Below are 19,642 nucleotides of genomic sequence, written 5' to 3' on the forward strand. Positions count from 1 at the left end.
AAGCAGTACCATATGCTGCTTAGCCAGTTGAACCATTGTGTGAGGCGCAGGAGTGTGGCACCAGACCAGATGGGTATGGTGCTATTTTATTGCCTATTCACAGAACAATTTAAATATCTAAGCTAATGTTGAGTTGTGATTGTAAGTAGCACTCCTACAAATATGTCTACAACAGGGAACCTTCACCTGCTATTTGACAGTCGATGCCATCACAACTGCATCATATCTAATGCTCTTCCAATGTTGATAAATCCACCTTTCCAAAAGCTGCACTGAATAGTGATCAAGAATGATTGCAGTGGTCAGATAAGACTAGTTGCAACACCAGAGCTGTCTAGGTTACGTTTGATATATTCAGCAATTCTCCAACTCATTAAGCTAATGAAGAATTCTGCTGTGGACCATTATTGTCGCAGTAAATCAAGGTTGGTTTGATTATCTTGGATTTTAAGGTCAACCGCTACTGCATGACAAACGCTTGATTAATTTCAGCCTATCCTGCCTGCTGTGAAGCTGATAGGATCAGATTGTTGTCTGTTCTTACACTCCGCCCTTTACTTCAAAGGGAAAGTGAAAATGGGCATCTAATCAATCACATCAGTCATCTGGAATGTAGGTTAGATTAAGTGTGCCACCCTCACTCCTTTTGTGAAAGAAATGTTCAAACTGTACCTTTATTAATTAGGCAAACATAGTTCTGCAGCTATTCTGAAACATTGAATGGCACTGTCTGAATAAAAAGTGTCCCTTTCCCTTGATGTTAGCCCATTGCATTCAATCTCACTGTTGTAGCGTGGATGAAATCACTGGAGAGACAGAGTCACTGGTAGATACAAAGCAGCTTCTTTATTCAACACAACAAGATACAGCAGGCATCATCCCGACGGAGACACTTTCGGTAGAAAGGTCTGCTAGCCCAACGTGGGCTTGATATTTATATACTAAACACAAAAGGCAATCACTATTTAAAAAGTTATAGACAATGCTTCCTTTTGAAGCTACGCACAAGACATCACACCTTCTGACTTCATCCTTTCCTTCCGATGCCAACATGTCTGGATTGGTACTCACAGCCTTTAGGTGTGCAAGTCAAATCCACAATACATTTAATTGGTATTTTACGTGCTAACATAGAGGACAATTAATATTATAAAGTATAGATAATACTGTCTTCGAAACTACCTGTAAACTTCACACTTCCATCTGCAGTGTCTGGGCTAGTATCCCGATATTCACAGCTTTTAGGAAATGCATTGTTGTGAACTCAATCCACAGTACTTTGTCAAACAGAAGGCTGGCGGCCAGAGTCATTTAAATGTAAATTAATTATCTACCCAAAGACTCACTCTAACACTCACCCCATGCTTTAAAAACATAATCTTGTCCTTCAGACAAGTAGCCCTTTTGTACAGCTATCACTGAAATACAGGTGGGATAGACGGTTCTGGAGGAACTCAGCAGGCCAGGTAGCTTGACCTTCTGAGTTCAGCATTTTGTGTGTGTTGCTTTGGATTCCCAGCATCTGCAGATTTTCTCATGTTCAGGATACACAATTTACACACACTGCATTGCTTATTTATGAAGTTCAATATGATCACTGAATTTATGGTTAAATCTTTTGAACATTGTACTTTACATGGATGTGAAAACTGACGTGCCCACACAATAAGGTGTTATTGGAATTGGAATTGTTTATTATTGTCACTGGTAAATGTTGCATTCTTAAAATTAAAATGTAAAGCAGTTCTTCCATTTTTAATAAGATGTAGAAGTGTATAATCATATTCCTATCTTGACAGTATGATGTGGGGTATCTTAATATTTTGTGTATGTAACGTTCATACAAAATCTTAAATGCTAACAGAATCATAAATGATCTCATTAGACTCTTTAACTTTGACTAAGAATGAGTCACCAATCATGGCTTAATGGAACAGGCCCAAGATCAATTAATCCAAATCATAAATGTGATCCATGTGATTGCTTGGTTCAGTAGGGACTATTCCCAAATGAGCAAGTCTGATGCAGTCAGGTTAATGTTGAGTGGAGTCTCAACAAGCCGGTTATTAGTAAGCAGTATTAATTGTAGACTCACCTTCCATCTGAGCATGTCAATGTCAAATTTTACAATTTAGGTAATTCGCTTTTTCTTCCTGTTTGTCATTCGGATGAATTATTTCCTCCTTTAGTCATTTTGGTTCAGTGTTTCTCCTTTCTATCATGTATTAAGTGACTAATTTTCTATTAATATCCCACAGTCTTGCTATTAGCAGTACATAATACAGTCAAAAAAGCGTAATAGGCTTCTGGTGCTATTTTAATTCATCTAGCCTCATCTCATCAGAGACATTCCCTTTCTTCAGTCCATTCTTCCCCCAAGTTTGAGATTCCTGAAAACAAATTGACTTTCCCAGTTTGAAAGGTCTCGGACCGGGAAAGTTTAACTATTTCTCATTTCACTGATGCTGCCTGACCTGCTGATTTTTCCTGTATTTTCTGTTTCAGCATTTGAAGTTTTTTCTTCTAATTGTCATTAATGTAGATTCTGTCAGAATTTCTTGGATTCAGAACTAATCACAGTTTTAAAAACTCGAAGCTGGATGCTAAATAAGGGGTCAGGGTGTTTCTTTAATATGAATGCATCATTGGACCAGCAATACCAATGTTCTAACTGTGGGAGGCCAATGATCACAACATATAATTATCCGAGTTCTTCAGGGAAACGTCCTTGACCCATTGATTTTAAGCAAATTTAGCAGAAAAAGGTTATTGTTACAAAGATAGACTAAAGTATTGTGACTTTTCACTATAAACAGGAGCTAAAGGAGGTCTTCAAAATTATGAATGGTTTTGCAAGAGTAAGTTTAGAAATATCATCCCCAAGATGGCAAATCAGCAACTAGGTAGCACCTATTCAAGATTATTGACAGAAAGCTGATGAAAGAGTTCTTTTTCTGAACACAAATTCTTATTAAAGGATAAAGATCCACTGGCAAGAAATTAGAGTGTTGCTTCTTTCATTGCATTGCAATTAAAATTTAATTTAACCTCAATAGATCACTTTTGAAACCATTTCCAAACCAAATCATGTCTTCTGGGAAATTAGACCAGGAATTCCCTTTTGTGAGTAACTCTTGAGACCCCAGTGAGACTTGCATGTCAGGAACATATCAAGGGAAACTAGTCTATGTTGTCCTAGGTTGTCTGTCACTGGGCATTCATCAAGTGTCGTTCTGGAAGGTCTCCCAAGTGAGCACCCACCTCCATCCATGTATTCCCCCACTCATCAGTAAAACAACCATTCAGGCAGCCACACAATACTCCCCAATCTCTGTCAGCCTTAATCTGTGTCCTCTAGACCACATGATTCTCACCATCTTCTCTCCCTTAACCATCCACCATCTCTAGCAATGCAGCTACACTTATTCATTGATTCCCTGACCAATTATCTTGATCCGAGGCATGATTGCGCCTATGAGAAATCTGGCTTAGAAAAAGTTGCCCTTCCCAATTGGGAACATGTGCAATGGCCAGTAATTTGTGAAAGTTGGAGACAATTGAGTTTTGATAGAACATTGACCATAGAATACTACAGCACAGTACAGGCCCTTTAGCCCATGATGTTGTGCCAACCTTTTAACCTACTCTAAGATCAATCTAAACCTTCCCTCCTACATAGCCCTTAATATTTCTATCATACATGTGCCTATCTAAGGGTTTCTTAAATGCCCCTAATGTTTCTACCTCTACCACCACCCCTGGCAGGGCATTTATGCACCTACCACTCTCTATGTAAAGAACTGACATCCCCCTATACCTCCTCCAATCACTTTAAAATCATGACCCCTTGCGTTAACCATTTCTGCCCTGAGGAAAAGTCTTGGACTATCCACCGATCTATGTCTCATTTCATCTTGTACATCTCCTACAACTCACCTCTCAAACTCCTTCACTCTAAAGAGAAAAGCCCTAGCTCGCTCAACATATTCTCAATGGACATGCCTTTAGTCCAAGCAGCATTCTGCTAAATCTCCTCTGTACCCTCCCTAAAACTTCCACATCTTTCCTATAATGAGGCAACCAGAACTCACCACAATATTCTAAGTGTGAACTTACCAGGGTTTTACAGAGCTGCAAAATTATCTCACAGTTCTTGAACTCAGTCCTCTGACTAATGAAGGCCAACACATCATACGCTGTTAACTATCCTACCAACTTGCGCTGCAACTTTGGGGAATCTATAGACGTGGACCCCAACTCTGTTCCTTCACACTGCCAAGAACCTGCGATTAACTCTGTACCCTGCCTTCAAATTCAAGCTTCCAAGGTGAATGTCTTCACAGTTTTCTGCTGTGAACTCTATCTTCCACTTCTCAGCCCTTACCCTCATCTTGTTGATGTCTTGTTGCAACCCACTACACTATCTACAACTCCACCAACCTTCAGCAAACTTACTAACCCACAACAGATAATGACCAAAATAGTTGTTTTCTGGCTGAATCCATGGCAATAGAGTGTGTACAATGGAATGCATTGGAATTTTGAGATATTTATCATCCATGTTTGAAATATATTGAACTAGCCTCCACAGATTCTCCACCCTGTACAAAAAGAAATTTTTATGGATTTCCACTTTAACCAAGCAGACCCTTATCTAGTAACTATGACCTCTGGTGTGCAATGTGCTCAATTCAAAATTGAGAGTAATCGCAGAAGTGATCCTGGGCTATACATGCACAAGAGAATACTCTGGTCCACATCCATACTGGTCCTAAAAGAGCGGCCACTCTAATCCTACTTTTCACCATTGGCTTTGTCTGCACTATGTCTCTGTGACTCTGCCTTTTTACACATCTTATTAACATGCCCTCCTATCTCTAAATATTCCCACTACATTGCTCCACCCCACTATTTAATCTATTTAATATCTTGCCGTTCTTCACATCGCCTTGTCTTGTTGCTCCTCCACAAGTGTAATACCTCACACTTCTATGGATAAAACTCCTTTTTCCATTTTTATATCCAGATAACCATTCTTCTGCTTCTTTTTAGAGTCTGAAGCTTTCCTCTTCAATGTCAGCCATACACATTAAGAATCATATTTTATTAAGAAAGTACTTAAGAAATTCTGAAATGGCTCTGTATTACATAACAAAACTGGATGTCACTATTCAGATCACAAAAGTTTGTCTGCTGAATGACTGTAGATTAAAGCAAAGCTTTCTCTTCTTCCATAACAGATTCCTTCTTTCCACCAGTTCTTCTCTCCTACCATTTCTTCTCAGCAACAATGGCAAACATCATCCCAGTAACTGCTGTGGTCAGCACCTAATGATAAAATTCGTTCTTTCAACTCTGGTGAGAAGTCTCAGTGATGAAATTCACAGTTACAAGTCACTAGGTTAGAAATGTCCAACTTCTGTCCTTATATCTGGGAGTTAGAAGACAGACAACTGTATACTTAAATCATGAATTAGTGAACATGGTCACTAATTCTTGAAGCATTGTTGTGGTTTGACATTTGAAAGCCTGCAAAATATACTACATTGGTTTATCCTAGAAGGAGAAAATTCATCGCTTTGTCAGCAGCCGACAAGGGAGAGAAGGGAAATGATGAATGTACATACAGACACCAGTCACTGTTGCATTTAAACTCACAGACATTTGCTCTCCCCCTCATTGCCAAGCTCCACTTTTCTCCCTTGTTGCTATGGTGCCAGAATTCCACAGTTAAACATTGACATGGCCGGATACATCAACAATACCAATTCAATTTGACTGCATGGATAAATGAATTTAAAGAATTTATTGACAAAGAGATTACAATGTTGTACCAGTGATACACGGGTTTGTTAGTGAAATACATCGAAAGAAATGTATGCATCTCAGTTTTGGATAAACAGCCATTCTTCAGACACCTTGCCACTATTTCAGATGTTTTCAATAAAGCACCTGCTAACACAGACTCACTGATGACATATAGTCTTTTAATCCCCACCCCAGTCGTGTGCTTAATATCATCTAATTGTTTGGATTCATCAAACCTTGTATAATGGACTGATGTTCTCTGCCAATTGTGACTTTCAGAGCTTTGAGTCCTACATATGGTTGAATGCAGATAAGCCAAATTACCTTTCATTCACTTACATTGCTGCAGCTACTGATCCAGATATAACACTTGAGTACTAATCCCTGACACAGCCTCTGCAGTCCCTGATTTTATACCAGGTAAGGTTCAGTTAATAGAATAAATTCTCCACTGCTTCCTTGTCACATATGGTAAGCATATTAGTCATTTTGTGCTAAATGTCAGGTGTTTCATGCTGTGACAGAGTACTGCATAACCACTGCATTGTTTCTAGCGAAAGGAATTGTTCACCTTTAATGTTTACCTGCAGTTAAGTTAAGCAGTAGTTTTGACTGATGTACTGACAGACTTGCTGCCTAGCAATTGCTTGGGTTGAAGGTGCCAATCATATTAACATGTTGATGCATTCTCCTTTCCCTTTTCAGGGTGACTGAAACGTATTTAAGCTCTCCTTCCTTAGTCCCTTGAAGTTAAGTAACACAGCTTAGGTAGTAGGGTGTCTTTAAGCCCACTGGTAGAACTTTAGTGCAGCTACTTTGGTTTTGTCTCTGCCAAGGTCTATCCAGTAGTCAACTCTTCCTAGTTTTGAGTTTCTGTTGCCAACATGAAAAGTATACTCTTAATAACTTCATCTGGAATATGATCTCAGTTTTTTACTCTCTACAAACACTATTTGATCTATTGACATTGTCAATCTTTGGTTTCAGCAGCTTTGAACCACATTTTTTCATATTTCATTTGTGCTTCAATTTTTCCTTGCTCCAAGTGCCTCGCTTATCCATCAAACTGATAGTTTTGCATTACTGCTATAGCTCTGTCCTCACTTTGTCAGAGCTATTCCAGTTGTTCTTTCCACCCACTCTGCCATATAATACTAACTTGCTCTTACTGAAATAAAGGCAGAAAATGCTGTAAGTGCTCAGCAGGTAAGTTAGTATCTGTGGAAAGGAAATCAGCATTAATGTTTCAGGCTGCAGCCCCCTACATCCGAATTTGTTTCTTACTTTCCCTGTTCTGATGAAGAGTCTTCAACCCAAAGTGTTAGCCCACTGCCTGGCCTGGTCTTTACGACAACCTTGTTCCTTATTTCAAATACCCAGCATCTGCAATTTATTACTTTTCAAGGCTTAAAGAAGTTTTTGAACACCTTTCTCTGGAGATCTGCAATGAAATATGTATTATAAAAATGCTTTTGCTCTGAGATATTTATAAGTCAGATTATGACAGAGAGATAAAACTGCAACAAATCATGAATTCTCAGGGTATTCTGCACATCAGTGATTTTCCATCTTTGCTTTTATAGTTGTCTTCATCCATCTCCTAAGGAAAAACAGCTATTGTGCAGTATCATCATTCCACAGGCGCTTTTAATGGTTAATAATAATTTAGCCTAAAATAGATCTGCACACTCTACTTTATGCCTGGTACTTTAATTACACTTCCAGTCCATTATTGATTCTATAAAATCTGCTCAGTTAAAAATGAAGTGTTGTAGGGCAAATCAGCCTTAAAATGGCTTCTTTTTAAAGCTTCGATTTTATCATCCACAAAATGAGTTTTCTCACTTGAGTGAGACTCACTGGTTATGGAATCCACTGTGGGTGATTGTAAACCAAATTCAGTTCAAAAGCAAAATTGTGAATTTATAAATGTTTTACAGCTGCACTGGGAACAGATTCGTTCAGTTCAGTCATCTGGATACTCATATCTGCATGCTTCAACAATTTATAATGTGATAAATAATAGAACCCATAAAAAAACTGATGTATTTCAATTCACCAATGGTAATCAAACTTTTGTTTAATGAAATAGCTTGATATTTTAAAAGTGAAGAATGTATCTTGCCCTCAATATTTGGATGCTATAGAAAAGACAGCACAGAAAGAAAAGATTTGTATTTCTACAATACAACACACCTTTCATATTTTTGTCAAATCCCAAAGAATTTCAAATCAAAACCAAAAATTACAGTATCATTGTAGTTACCTTTGATGGTGTCCAAAATGCAGAGAGAAGTTAGATACGTTTAACACAACAAACAATCTGCTGAAATAACTCAACAGGTTGTGCAGCATCTACTCAGAGGGTCGGCAAAGGAATTGTCCACGTTTTGGGTTGAAGCCTTCCATCAGGGTTGGCTGTGGACAGGGAAGACAGCCAGAATAAAGAGAAAAAGTGAGAGCTGTGAGAGAGAGAGAGAGCAGTAGATAATTGGTGGACTAAGCATGAGTGTTGGATGACAAAATGATGAAGATAGGTCGGGAAGGGTGGAGTTGGAGGAAAGGGAGAAGCAGTCAGAAGACAAAAGCATATGGAGCCATAGGGGTGGGGATGGAGGTAGAGACAGCAGCTGGAGGGCAATAAGTGAGAACAGTGTGTTATAAACTGATAAGTAAGGAAGATGATGGAAACCATTATTGGAAAGAAAGGCAGATGAATCCACATAGGGGAAGGGGTATCCAGTAAATGCGTGGGTCGCAGTTTGATGTAACTGGGGGGAGGGTGGTTAAAATAGGTGAGGGGTGGTATGAGAGAAAGAAAAATAAATGGGAGGAATAGAGGGGAGAGAGAGATAGGGGGGGAGGGGGAGGGAGAAGAAAAATAGAAGGGGATAGAGAAAACCACAGAGGTAAGTATTACCTAAAATTGGAAAAGCTAATGTTCATTCCAAGAGTTATAGGCCACCTGAGCAGAATATAAGGTGTTGTCCCTCTCATTGCATTAGGCCCCTCTGTGGCAGAGGAAAGCTGAGGATGAGGATGAGCAGCTCGGTTTAGGGGCGGGAAGGCCAGTTTAATTTGCTCGCCTCCACCTATCATCCACTTACTTCTGTCTGCTAACTCCACCACATCTGCCCACCAACCTTCACCCATTCACAGCCCACCAGTCATTTACTGACCCCTTTCATATCTCTCCCCCTCTCCTCTGTACACTGGATATCTTCTCTTTCCACACTCAGTCCCGATGCAGGGACTTAACCCAAAGCACTAACAATTCCTTTCTCCCCAAAAATGCTGCTGGACCTGCTGAATTCCTCTGGATTTCTGCCCCACATTTCAGCATTTGCAGTCTCTTGTATCTCTGTGGAAACCTGTTCACTTCAACTATTTTGGTATGTTGGTTATAGGATAAGTATGATATTCTAAGGTTGGTATTAGCTATAATGTGTAGTTTATACAGTTTGGGAGAGGGGACAAGTCTTAAAATATTCTTCCCCACCTTCTCTGTAAAATTAAACTCTGCCATTAAATAATTGGTGATCAGATGGTGATTTCCCTGACCTTCCAGATAAGTTCTCAACCAAATTCGAATTCCTTGGTTCTTTTGTTATAATTATGATTCTACTCTTTGGTATTAGCAGAGGATCCAAAAATTTGTAGGAATAAGCCAAAATACACAGTACCAGCCTGAGAATGTCCTTTAAAGCTAATCAGTAAGCTTCAAGACCTTGGTCTCAATACCTCCTTGTGCAATTAGATCCTCCATTTCCTCACTTGCAGACCCCAGTCAGTTCCGAATGGCAACAATATCCCCTCCATAACGTCCATCAGCACAGACACATCACAAGGCTGTGTGCTTAGCTCCCTGCTCTACTTGCTTTATACTCATGACTGTGTGGCTAGGCACAGCTCCAGTGCCAGATTCACAATTGCTGATGACTCCACTGTTGTAGGCAGAATCAAAGGTGGTGATGAATCAGCATATATCAGGAAGATTGAAAATCTGGGTGAGTGGTGCCACAACAACAATCTCTTACTCAATGTCAGCAAGACCAAAGAGCTGATTACTGACTTCAGGAGGAGGAGACCAGAAGTCCATGAGTCAGTCCTCATCGGGGATCAAAGGACGAGAGGGTTAACAACTTTAAGTTCCTTGGTGTTATCATTTTAGAGGACCTGTAAGTACAATTATGAAGAAAGCATGGCAGCATCTCTACTCCCTTAGGAGTTTATGAAGATTTGACCTGACATCTAAAACTTTGACAAATTTCTATAGGTGTGTAGTGGAGAGTATGTTGATTGGTTTCATTGCAGCCTGGTATCGAAACACCAACGACCTTGAATGGAAAATCTTACAAAACATAGTGCATATGGTACAGTCCATCGCGGGTAAAATCCTCAGGTTAATGTTCTACAAGAAGTTTGAGTTTTCTTGTAGAGCGAGAGATAGAAATTTCATTTTGTCCTCTATTACTATCCCCCCCAGTTCCTATTTGATGATTCCATTAAAATGTCTTGCGGCTGATCCCCACAATGCACATTGGGTGAAAAACTTGATCCAGTGAAATAGATTTCTGGTAGAGAGGGAACAGAACAAAGTGATGAATCCATATTTCTAACATTGCAATCAGAATCTCTCCCTTAAAAAGACAAGCAGGGCTGTGGTGGGGTGAAACTCAATTTATGGTGTAAATGGAGATGATTGAAAAGGAAACAGCCACACATTTTATATGCCCATCTTGGCTATATGGTGGGCTACTGTTGTATTGTGTGTCGAGGGTTAATTTCACTCCAAGGAATTTAAATTTCAGCACCCACAAAAAAATAGTATTCACATTCCCCTTCAGGCTTTTTGCATCACTGTGGTATCTAGTGAGCTTCCTAAGAAAGAATGCCCCCTTTCCCGTAACAGTTTATTCTGCTTAACATGTTATCTTTGTGTTGTGTGACATAATGCTCAGTCTTTTCACAAGTATGTGTACCCATCTGTATGGACCAGGGCACGGGGTTGATGAGCATTTTCTTTTTATTTTGTCATCCCTGTTCAATTGTTTGAGTGTTGCTAAACTAATTTTCTTAGATTTGCACTAAAAAATGGAAAATATCTAATCTACAATTCACTGATGACTAGACTGAAGAGGTAACCCTGCTGTGGAACATCAATAGGAATGGAAAACAAATGTTTACTCTAACTAGGAGAGCTCAGTTCCCATGGAGAATGTTATTTACTGACATTAAAGCTTTCCTTTCCCTTCTGTGGGGGAGAGCAAATGTTAACACTCTGTTGTTATTAATCTGGAGGTCTGTTGACTTCTAACAGTAGAAGCTAGCTTCATGGTGAACTCAGGTGGGATGTGATGACGCATGTCTTTTTGTATCTGTTTCTTCTATCAGTAGTTGATAGGTTGATTGGGCATTGTAATTTGTCTCCCATGATTAGGCTAGGATTAAATCAGGAGATTGCTGGGGCAGTACAACTCAAAGGGCTGAAGGGCCTACTGTAAATAAAAATGTGTGCTGTTTCAAGTTTTCTTGATTTAACCAAGCATGATGTGTCTAACCAGGAAAGGTACAACGACTTTTCCTGTCTTTTCTTTGTTATAGCTTTTACTGGTGTTCCTTGCTGACAGCATTGATATTTATTAGTGCTGTAGTTAGCTTCAGTTAGAGAAGGGTTGGATTAGAATTCAGTTAAGTGCATTAAACCCCAGTAATCCCTTCTATTTAGGGCTGTGGGTAAAATCAGTCTTTTTAACCATGTAAATGCTTTGCTGTAGTACATGTATTTTCGCTTCTGTAAGTATTTGAAGGAGCTCTCACAGATGAATGTAATTGTTGTTAACTCTACATGTACCACAGAGTTTATGAATCTGAATCTTTTGTTTTTGCCCTTGTAACGTCACTACAAACTCTTTTTTTGTACTGGTTGTTGTTAAATCGGGATCAGGGAAAGGTGGTGGGAATCTGGAAGGGTAGTGCAAGGGTAAAATTCAGCTTTCAACAGAGATATGAGACAGGAGGGCGCAGATCTGCTTGCTGTTATTCACATCTTATCTCTCGCCTCATTTGCATGTGGATGAGTGGGCGTTAGCAGTTTAGAAAGAAGATTGCAAGAATGTGAAAAAAAGATGAACAGGAAGAAAACCTTTTAGCTTGCTCTGTTATCTGATAAGGTGGTTGGTGTTCTATCTAAACAATACCTCTTGCACAATTTTCATATCTCTTACTTAGTGCCCAAAAGCGTGCCAATCTTACAGACCCAATGCTAGAATCTGGAGCAAAATAAATGTGCTACTGGAGGAATTGAGTGGTCCGGGCAGTGTCTGCAGAGGGAGGTGGACTGTCAACATTTCAAGTCAGGACTCTTCACTCAGAATGATGAAGCTTAACTCGATGGTCACTGTCCATTTCCTTCACAGATGCTACCTGAACCATCGAGTTCTTCCAACACCTCATTATTTTAATCAATCAGTCTCCATCTTGAAAATACTCAATAACTGAGTAACAGGACAAAAGAATTCCTCCTGGATTTATCCTGAGACTATAAATTCCATTGGCTTTGATCATGGGTTATTGGGAAAAGAGACTTGAATTCTGGCTTTCTGAAGAGCTGTTTAACCTGACAGGCTCATGAGATGGAAATCTGTCCCTGCTAAAGTCCCCAAACTGAACTAGTTTGACAAATTGGCAGTGTGCCAAAAGTAGTAAACTGGACTGCAGTTAGCAGTTTCACTCAAATGTTGTGAAGATGGTGGATGTGGTTAATAATATGAGCTCTCTCTTTAAATTCCACCAAACAGCTGTATACTTTAACTACTCTTGAATCTATTCATTAGTGCATAAATCCGGTTAGGCTACATAAGACTATGTACAAATATAGCAGATTAAAATACTAAAATAAATTAATGAAAAAGAGAGTGTAAGGGGTTAATAAAATGAAGATCGTCATATTATTGCAACAAATTTTCCATAATGAAAGTTAATAGTTATTAACAAATTCTTGTCTTTGTCTTGTAATTTTGACTATTGCCTCATTGAGGGTCATTAATTATTTAATTTGCCATGTTAAGACCTGAGCTTTCCTGTTCCTGCATTTGGTTACAAAACCGGGAAACAAGGGAGGGATAAAATGGATCCCTCAGCAAAATAGTCAAATTCAGAGAAAACAAGTGAAAAGAAAAAAAAAGTTTGAAATAAAAGTCATAAAGTGCAAGTAAAAAAACAAGGCAAGTCAAAGCATAATTGTGGTCATTTAAGTTAAATACTTGTGTAAAACAAGTACTGGCAAACCAGCAGCAAGCTTTAATTTCCGATTCATTATTGAATAAAGTCGACATTGTGCCTAGCTAATTTAAACAACAACCCCGAATTATTTTCGGAGGCCAATCTTTGGAACTCACTGGCATGCACTAAACGTTGGCTGTTTTAACATTCAAGATAGTTTAAACATTGAAAACACAAGCTATTCATTTATATTTTTAAGAATAGAGAACCGGGCAACCCTGAGCCTTAAAGTTATTTTTCGTTTTATATAATCATTAAATATGTCTCTTAAGAAAACTGCTAGAGGAAATCAATGGGTTAGACAACATCTGTGGAGGCGGGGTCTCAACCTGAAACATCAATCATCCCTTTGCTTCCATAGCATTTCCATTTTCCCATATCTGCATAAAATGTGGTTGATGCTCATTGTCATTGTAAAACAAGGAAAAAGAAACATTCCATGTGTGATAGGGAGAATCACATGGGGAAAAAAAACCCTGATTTACAAAATTAGCCAATAAATATTATGAATAAGCACTATGATCACGCTAAGCACACACAAGTTGAAGTACACAGAATTGTCTGCTACCATTCTACTTTGATATGTGTTTAATAGGGAGATTTCTTTAGAAATCAGATTCAAAACGAAGCCTGAAAGATAGCTTTAAAATCATGAAGGGGTTCAGAAGGATGGATTGGGAGAAATTATTTTCAATTTCAGATGAGATTAAAAGAATGGTAATATGAAACATGCCATCAAATAGAAATTTCTTTAGAGATAGTGATGGGAAAAGTTGATTGATTTGCTAACTGCGATGGTTAAGGTGGGAAGTGGGTTTAAAAAGATAGGTGGCTGACTTAGCAAGAGGGACGGACGAAAGCAAAGGGACTATAGAGGGAGTTTCGGGGGACATGGGGGTGGGATTGTGCCAGGCAAAGAAGCAACTGAAGCAGAAGAGGAGGATGTCTGCTGGGACTGTGGGTGTGGGGTGAGTACAAAGGGGGTTATAAAGGGACTCAGTGGCAGTGCAGAAGCGAATGGGGGACAAAGGGCAGAATGGATGGTGAAGGTGGTATAAGAGGAGGTGTAGGAGGCCGTGAGGGAATGTAAGCAGGGGACTGGAAGGATTTGAAAGATTACAGAGGGATGCAAGACTAATTAGAGAGGGTATCGAGGAATTTATATGTGGTATAGAGGGTGATACTATGGCACATGGAAAGCAGGGTAATTATGGAGGGGCAGCAAGTAAGTTATAACGGGCTTGGGCATAGTCATGGGCGGTACAGAAAAGGGTATGGGACATTATAGAGAAAGATGTGGAAATGGTTTATTAGGACGTGGAGTGGGGTGCAGATGTAAGTACTGTAGAAAATATGGAGGTTGTGGGGGAAGTACAGAGGGACATAGGGAGGTGTACAGAGAGATGTTGCAGCAGTATGGATGGACAAGCATGTGGTTTGGAGGAACACAGTAGCAGGTTAGAGGGACATAGGGGTGGTTTAGAGGTAATAGGGGATACCTGAGCAGTACTGGGCAATATCACGATCTATGCAGAGCCATATCAGGCAATATATTAAATTTTGTGAGGTGGAAGTCAGATTGGTAGGAGTCTGATTTCCTGCTGGGAACTTTAGAACCTTCCAAGTTAAGCTAAAATCACGGGGAACTAATCTTATTGGTATACCACACTGGCAAGTTGTGAAGACTTTCCTTCAATGTTTTGTTCTGTCACTCATCCTCACACAAACTAAAAAAGATAATTCAATAAATGGTAATGTAAGGTGAACAGGCAACTACCCCACTGGTGACCTTAATGCATTACCAGACCTTTGCAGAGTACTGATACCAATAAATGGAACATCTACAGTATGTAAGAAATGTCTGACTTTTATTTTTACTATCTGTGGAAGCCACACGAAACAACTAAAGTGTTGGGATTGACCATTACTTATACATATTATCAGTCCTTTACCAGAACTCTTGCCCAACCAATGCACACTTACTTAATAAAGTCCAACAGAAACCTCCACAGGAATTGCCCACGTGGCTTCTATGTAAACATTAGTACCTGCTTCGTGAGGTCCTCTGGATTTCCATTACTTAGGATTTCATTTAAACATGGTTGAATGAGCAACTTCACGGTCAATTTTGATTCTGACAAACTAGTAGAAATTCAAAGACCTGTGGAATTTTCAGTTTCAACATTTTTCACTCTCTCCGCAAGTTGCCCGGGTAATGCACCAACGATAATTACTTCAAACACACCTGAGGCTAGTTCACGAAAAGCTTGAAAAAAATCATTAACTCAGTTTGTGGTCTAACAAATAAATGGAAACTAAACTTTGACAGGTGTTCACTTAAGTAAGTGGCAGTGCCTAATGTGATCGTTTAATGCCATTCTGTATCGGGCCCCAGAGAGAAATGGCTGTGACCTCCCCGACCTTTCCAGTTTTACAAACTAGCTGAACATTTCACTGCATGAACTCTGTGAGTTTCTTATGAGGTTTTGCTTGTTCTGACAAGAAATCGAACATCTGAGAGACTGGTGCAGAATGTGGATACGGTTGAGTAAAGTGGAGATAATTATGATCAACTGAACCAAAATTAAATCATTCCTCCTCAAATTATTAACTATATCTGTGTTGTTAACTATCTTCCACTCTTCTGCTTCTTTGATAACTATCTGCTCACCTATTTTGCCTGTATACTTAAACATTTGAAATGCACCCAGTCAAATAGGTAGGAAGGTCTACCTCGTTTGAAGTAGTGCTCGGTAAGCAGGGTTTCCCAGTATGATTTCCACCCCAGAAGCAAATGGCACACACCTCTTCTTTCTTCGACAAATTTAAGCAGTTATTAATCGTTTCATTCAGAGCAGTCTAATATCCCAAAAAGCTGGTAACTTTTGAATCGTTGGTGGTGGTGTTGATATAACTTGGGGTCAATATTGACAAATTGCTAAGTGTGAGGGTTACATTGGCTTCCAATACATCAGATAATTCTAGTTATGTTGCTGGGTGTTCCATCAACAACACCCTGATATATCAACCTTGCCACTATAGATCTCCTTAAAAATGGCAATCATTTGCAGATTCTACCTTTGAGGGACTCGGGATAATCTTGTCTCAAATACATAGATCTACACAGGAGACTCAGAATAATCTGATTGTACAGTTATCGTCAGAGAAAAAGGAAGCTTTAACTTTCACATGTTGCACAATTCAATGCCAAGAACTAGGGTGGGCTATGCTTGCAACCACTCAGTCTAATGCAGGGAACCTTAAATAGTTTGTTTGCCACGATTTAATTATATAGCTGTACATAACCGAGAATCACTTATTTTCTGTACAGAAGTCAGCATATAATCTCAATATATAATGTAAAGAAACTGGGATGACATGTCTTCCACCCATACAATTCAGTAAATGAAACCTAGAATGCTTGGCTTCAATCAGTGCAGTTGTACACAGGAAACTGAGATTGAACTGGCTTCTAGCCAAGAAGATTAATGTGTAGAACCTACAGTAGAATAGCAGGGCAGCTTCAGAAACAATGTTTCAAAATATTAAACCATACAGAATCTTTTAAAGTAGTTAAATGAAATATATCATAATTGTTATGATTTCTGACATTATGGAAGAAGAGTGTTCAAAAGTGTAAATTACATGGATTATTCAAATTGGGTTCAAACAAATGAGATTTTGTGTTTGAAAATTTAAAAAGTTAGCAGATACTGGCAATTTAAAGTGAAAACATTAAATGCCAAAAACGCTTAGCGGATTTAGCTGAACATGTGGGAAGAGAACCAGCATTAATGTTTCAGGTTGAAGATTCTGTGCCAGAACATCAGCAGATTCTGTCCTTGTGCAAAAATAAGATGAAGATTGCAGCAAGGATTCATATTAGATGTTTCAGTGTTACGGTGTTAAAACTACAGTGAGCATATTGCTTGTTGTTATGGACACTTCTTTCTGCAAAGGTCATGAAGAGGGTCCAACAGATATTCATACTGGGATCAAGAAATTTCATTACAAAGGCTTGCTAAATTTTAAGGGATTAGTGTAGACAAATGTAAATGAGTTCTTGATGTTTGGCACCCACTCAATGGGTGGGTTTCTCTGTTTCTCTGATATATGACAATGATTCATTAAGAACCTAAGCGTTAAGATAGACTAAGCGCCAGACCAAGTGATTCAGTGGGTGGCAAATGGATAAACCCTCGGCCCACTGGAAATCATGAAAATCATTAGCCACAACATCGAAGGCTTCAGCCACAGTAAAACAGAAATCCTTGCAAACTTAAAACCGGACATCTTGTGCATACAAGAAACTCATAGGCTGAACAACCAACCCTATGTGTCAGGAATGCACTTGGCTATTGACACCCCTAGCCAAACTTATGGAAGTTCAATCTTTGTTAAAGATAAATCTATAGTAATGAGCACAGCAAACATCCAAGCTGGCTCAATGGAACTTTTGAAAGTTGAAACAAAACACATAAATATCATCTCAGTCTACAAACCCCCTAATGAACCATTCATGTGGCCACCTAACCTAGGTCTCCAGGACAAAGTGTACCTCATTATTGGTGACTTTAATAGCCATAGCACCAACTGGGGATACGAAGATGACAATGCAGATAGAGAAGAGGTTGTATCATGGGCTCTAAACAACAGCCTTGAACTACTATACGGACACCCCTGCTGAAATCTGGAGGAAAACACACAGAGGATGCAGAGGGGGATCACAAAGGCGAGGGAAGAGGACCGGGTTGAGCCAACAGAGACTTATGGAGAAGAGGAGTTCGGTGGGTAATAAAATGGACGAGTTCACGGCGCTAGCCAGGCGTCAGAGAACATTTCGGGAGTGCAGTGTGACGTGTTTCACTGGAATGGGGCTGCACGAGGACATACCCAATCAAATCTTTTCCATGGACGGCTTCCAGACCGTTCCGGCTGACCGGAAGTGCACTGAGAGTGGTAAGCGTAAAGGAGTTGGGTGCTTACTGTTCTGGTTAACAACAGATGGTGCAATCCGGGTCATATTACAATCGAGGAACGTGTTTGTAGACCGGATATTGAACTTTTTACTGTTGGACTTCGGCCATATTCCACCGACATACAACACTGGGCAGCACGGGTGGTCGTTCCTGCCTGTGGCCATCGAACTTGCAGCTCCTCCTGTGGAGCGTCAGACACCCTGAGCCAATAGACTGGTCCTGGACTTATTTTCCATCTGACATAGTTTGCATTTTGTTGTTTGATTGTTTGTGATTTTTGTATTGCTATATTTATGCTCTACTCCCGGTTGGTTCGGCTGTAACGAAAACCAATTTCCCTCGGGATCAATAAAGTATATCTATCTATCTATCTATCTATCAAAGGACACCCCTACCTTCACAAGTGCCAGATGGACAAAAGGATACAACCCAGACCTTGCCTTTGTTACCTCGGCAAGCTCCAACCTCTTCACACGAATAGTCGTCCAACATATACCCAAATCCCAACACCGTCCAGTCCAGGTAGAATCCCTTCCAGTTCTGAGACCTGTACCATCAAAATACCTACAAAGATTTAACCTGAGAAAAGCGAATTAGACATCTTTTGCAGAATCCCTTGATCAACATCAATACCATACCACTAGAACCTGATCATTATGATGAATTTGTCCGACTAATCTGGAAAGTAGCGCAGCAGAACATAACTAGAGGCTGCAGAGCCAAATATATTCAGAGATTGACTAGTGATATCAAGCAAAGTTATGATGAGTATGTCAACTTATGCGACCAAGACTCGTTTGGTCAAAACACAATTAAAATGGGAAAGTCAGTTCTGTCCCTACTGAGCCAAGAGAGACAACAGCGTTGGCAAGAACTGATAGAAAACACAGACATGACCAAGAGCAGTAAGAAGGCATGGGCAACTGTTCGGAAACTCAACTCAGACAATAGACCACCACAGAGAATTACTGCTGTAACACCCAATCAGGTTGCCCACCAACTAATACTAAATGGTTGACCAAATAACAAGGAATGGAGGCAAAAGGAAAAGCATCTCAGGAGATGGAGTCAGTTCTGTCAAACGGGTATAACAACTTCCCACCTCTCACCCTAGGAGAATTAAAGGATGAGATATCACAGCTAAAATTCAACAAAGCTGCTGGTATAGATGGGATTCTTAAGGAATTCCTTAAACATCTTGGACCTAAAGCACTCCACTGGCTTCTGTCCTTTTTTAACTGTTGCCTAAGATCATTAAAAATACCTAAAAGGTGGAGAAGAGCCGAAGTTGGTGCTCTCCTAAAACCCAATGAAGACTCCAACATTTCTAAAAATTACAGACCGATTTCCTTGCTCTGCACCCTCTAAAAACTCTATGAGAGACTCATACTGAAAAGAATATCCCCCTTAGTTGAGATCTTCTATCACCAGACCAAGCCGGGTTCAGGCCAGGCTGCTCTTGCTGCGGTCAAGTCCTGAATTTAACCCAGTTTATTGAGGATGGCTTTGAAATGCAACAAATTACAGTGGCAGTATTCGTTGACTTAACAGCAGCATATGACACTGTGAAT

At 39.7% G+C, this 19,642-nt stretch overlaps 1 protein-coding gene across 1 annotated transcript in view; it reads left to right on the top strand.

The window, feature by feature from the left end:
• The window catches only part of LOC134349406 (slit homolog 3 protein-like), a 674,478-nt gene that overhangs the window by 171,999 nt on the left and 482,837 nt on the right, over positions 1-19,642 (top strand). The window lies entirely within an intron of this gene.

Source organism: Mobula hypostoma, chromosome 7, assembly GCF_963921235.1.
Source record: "Mobula hypostoma chromosome 7, sMobHyp1.1, whole genome shotgun sequence".
NCBI classification, from domain to species: Eukaryota; Metazoa; Chordata; class Chondrichthyes; order Myliobatiformes; family Myliobatidae; genus Mobula; species Mobula hypostoma.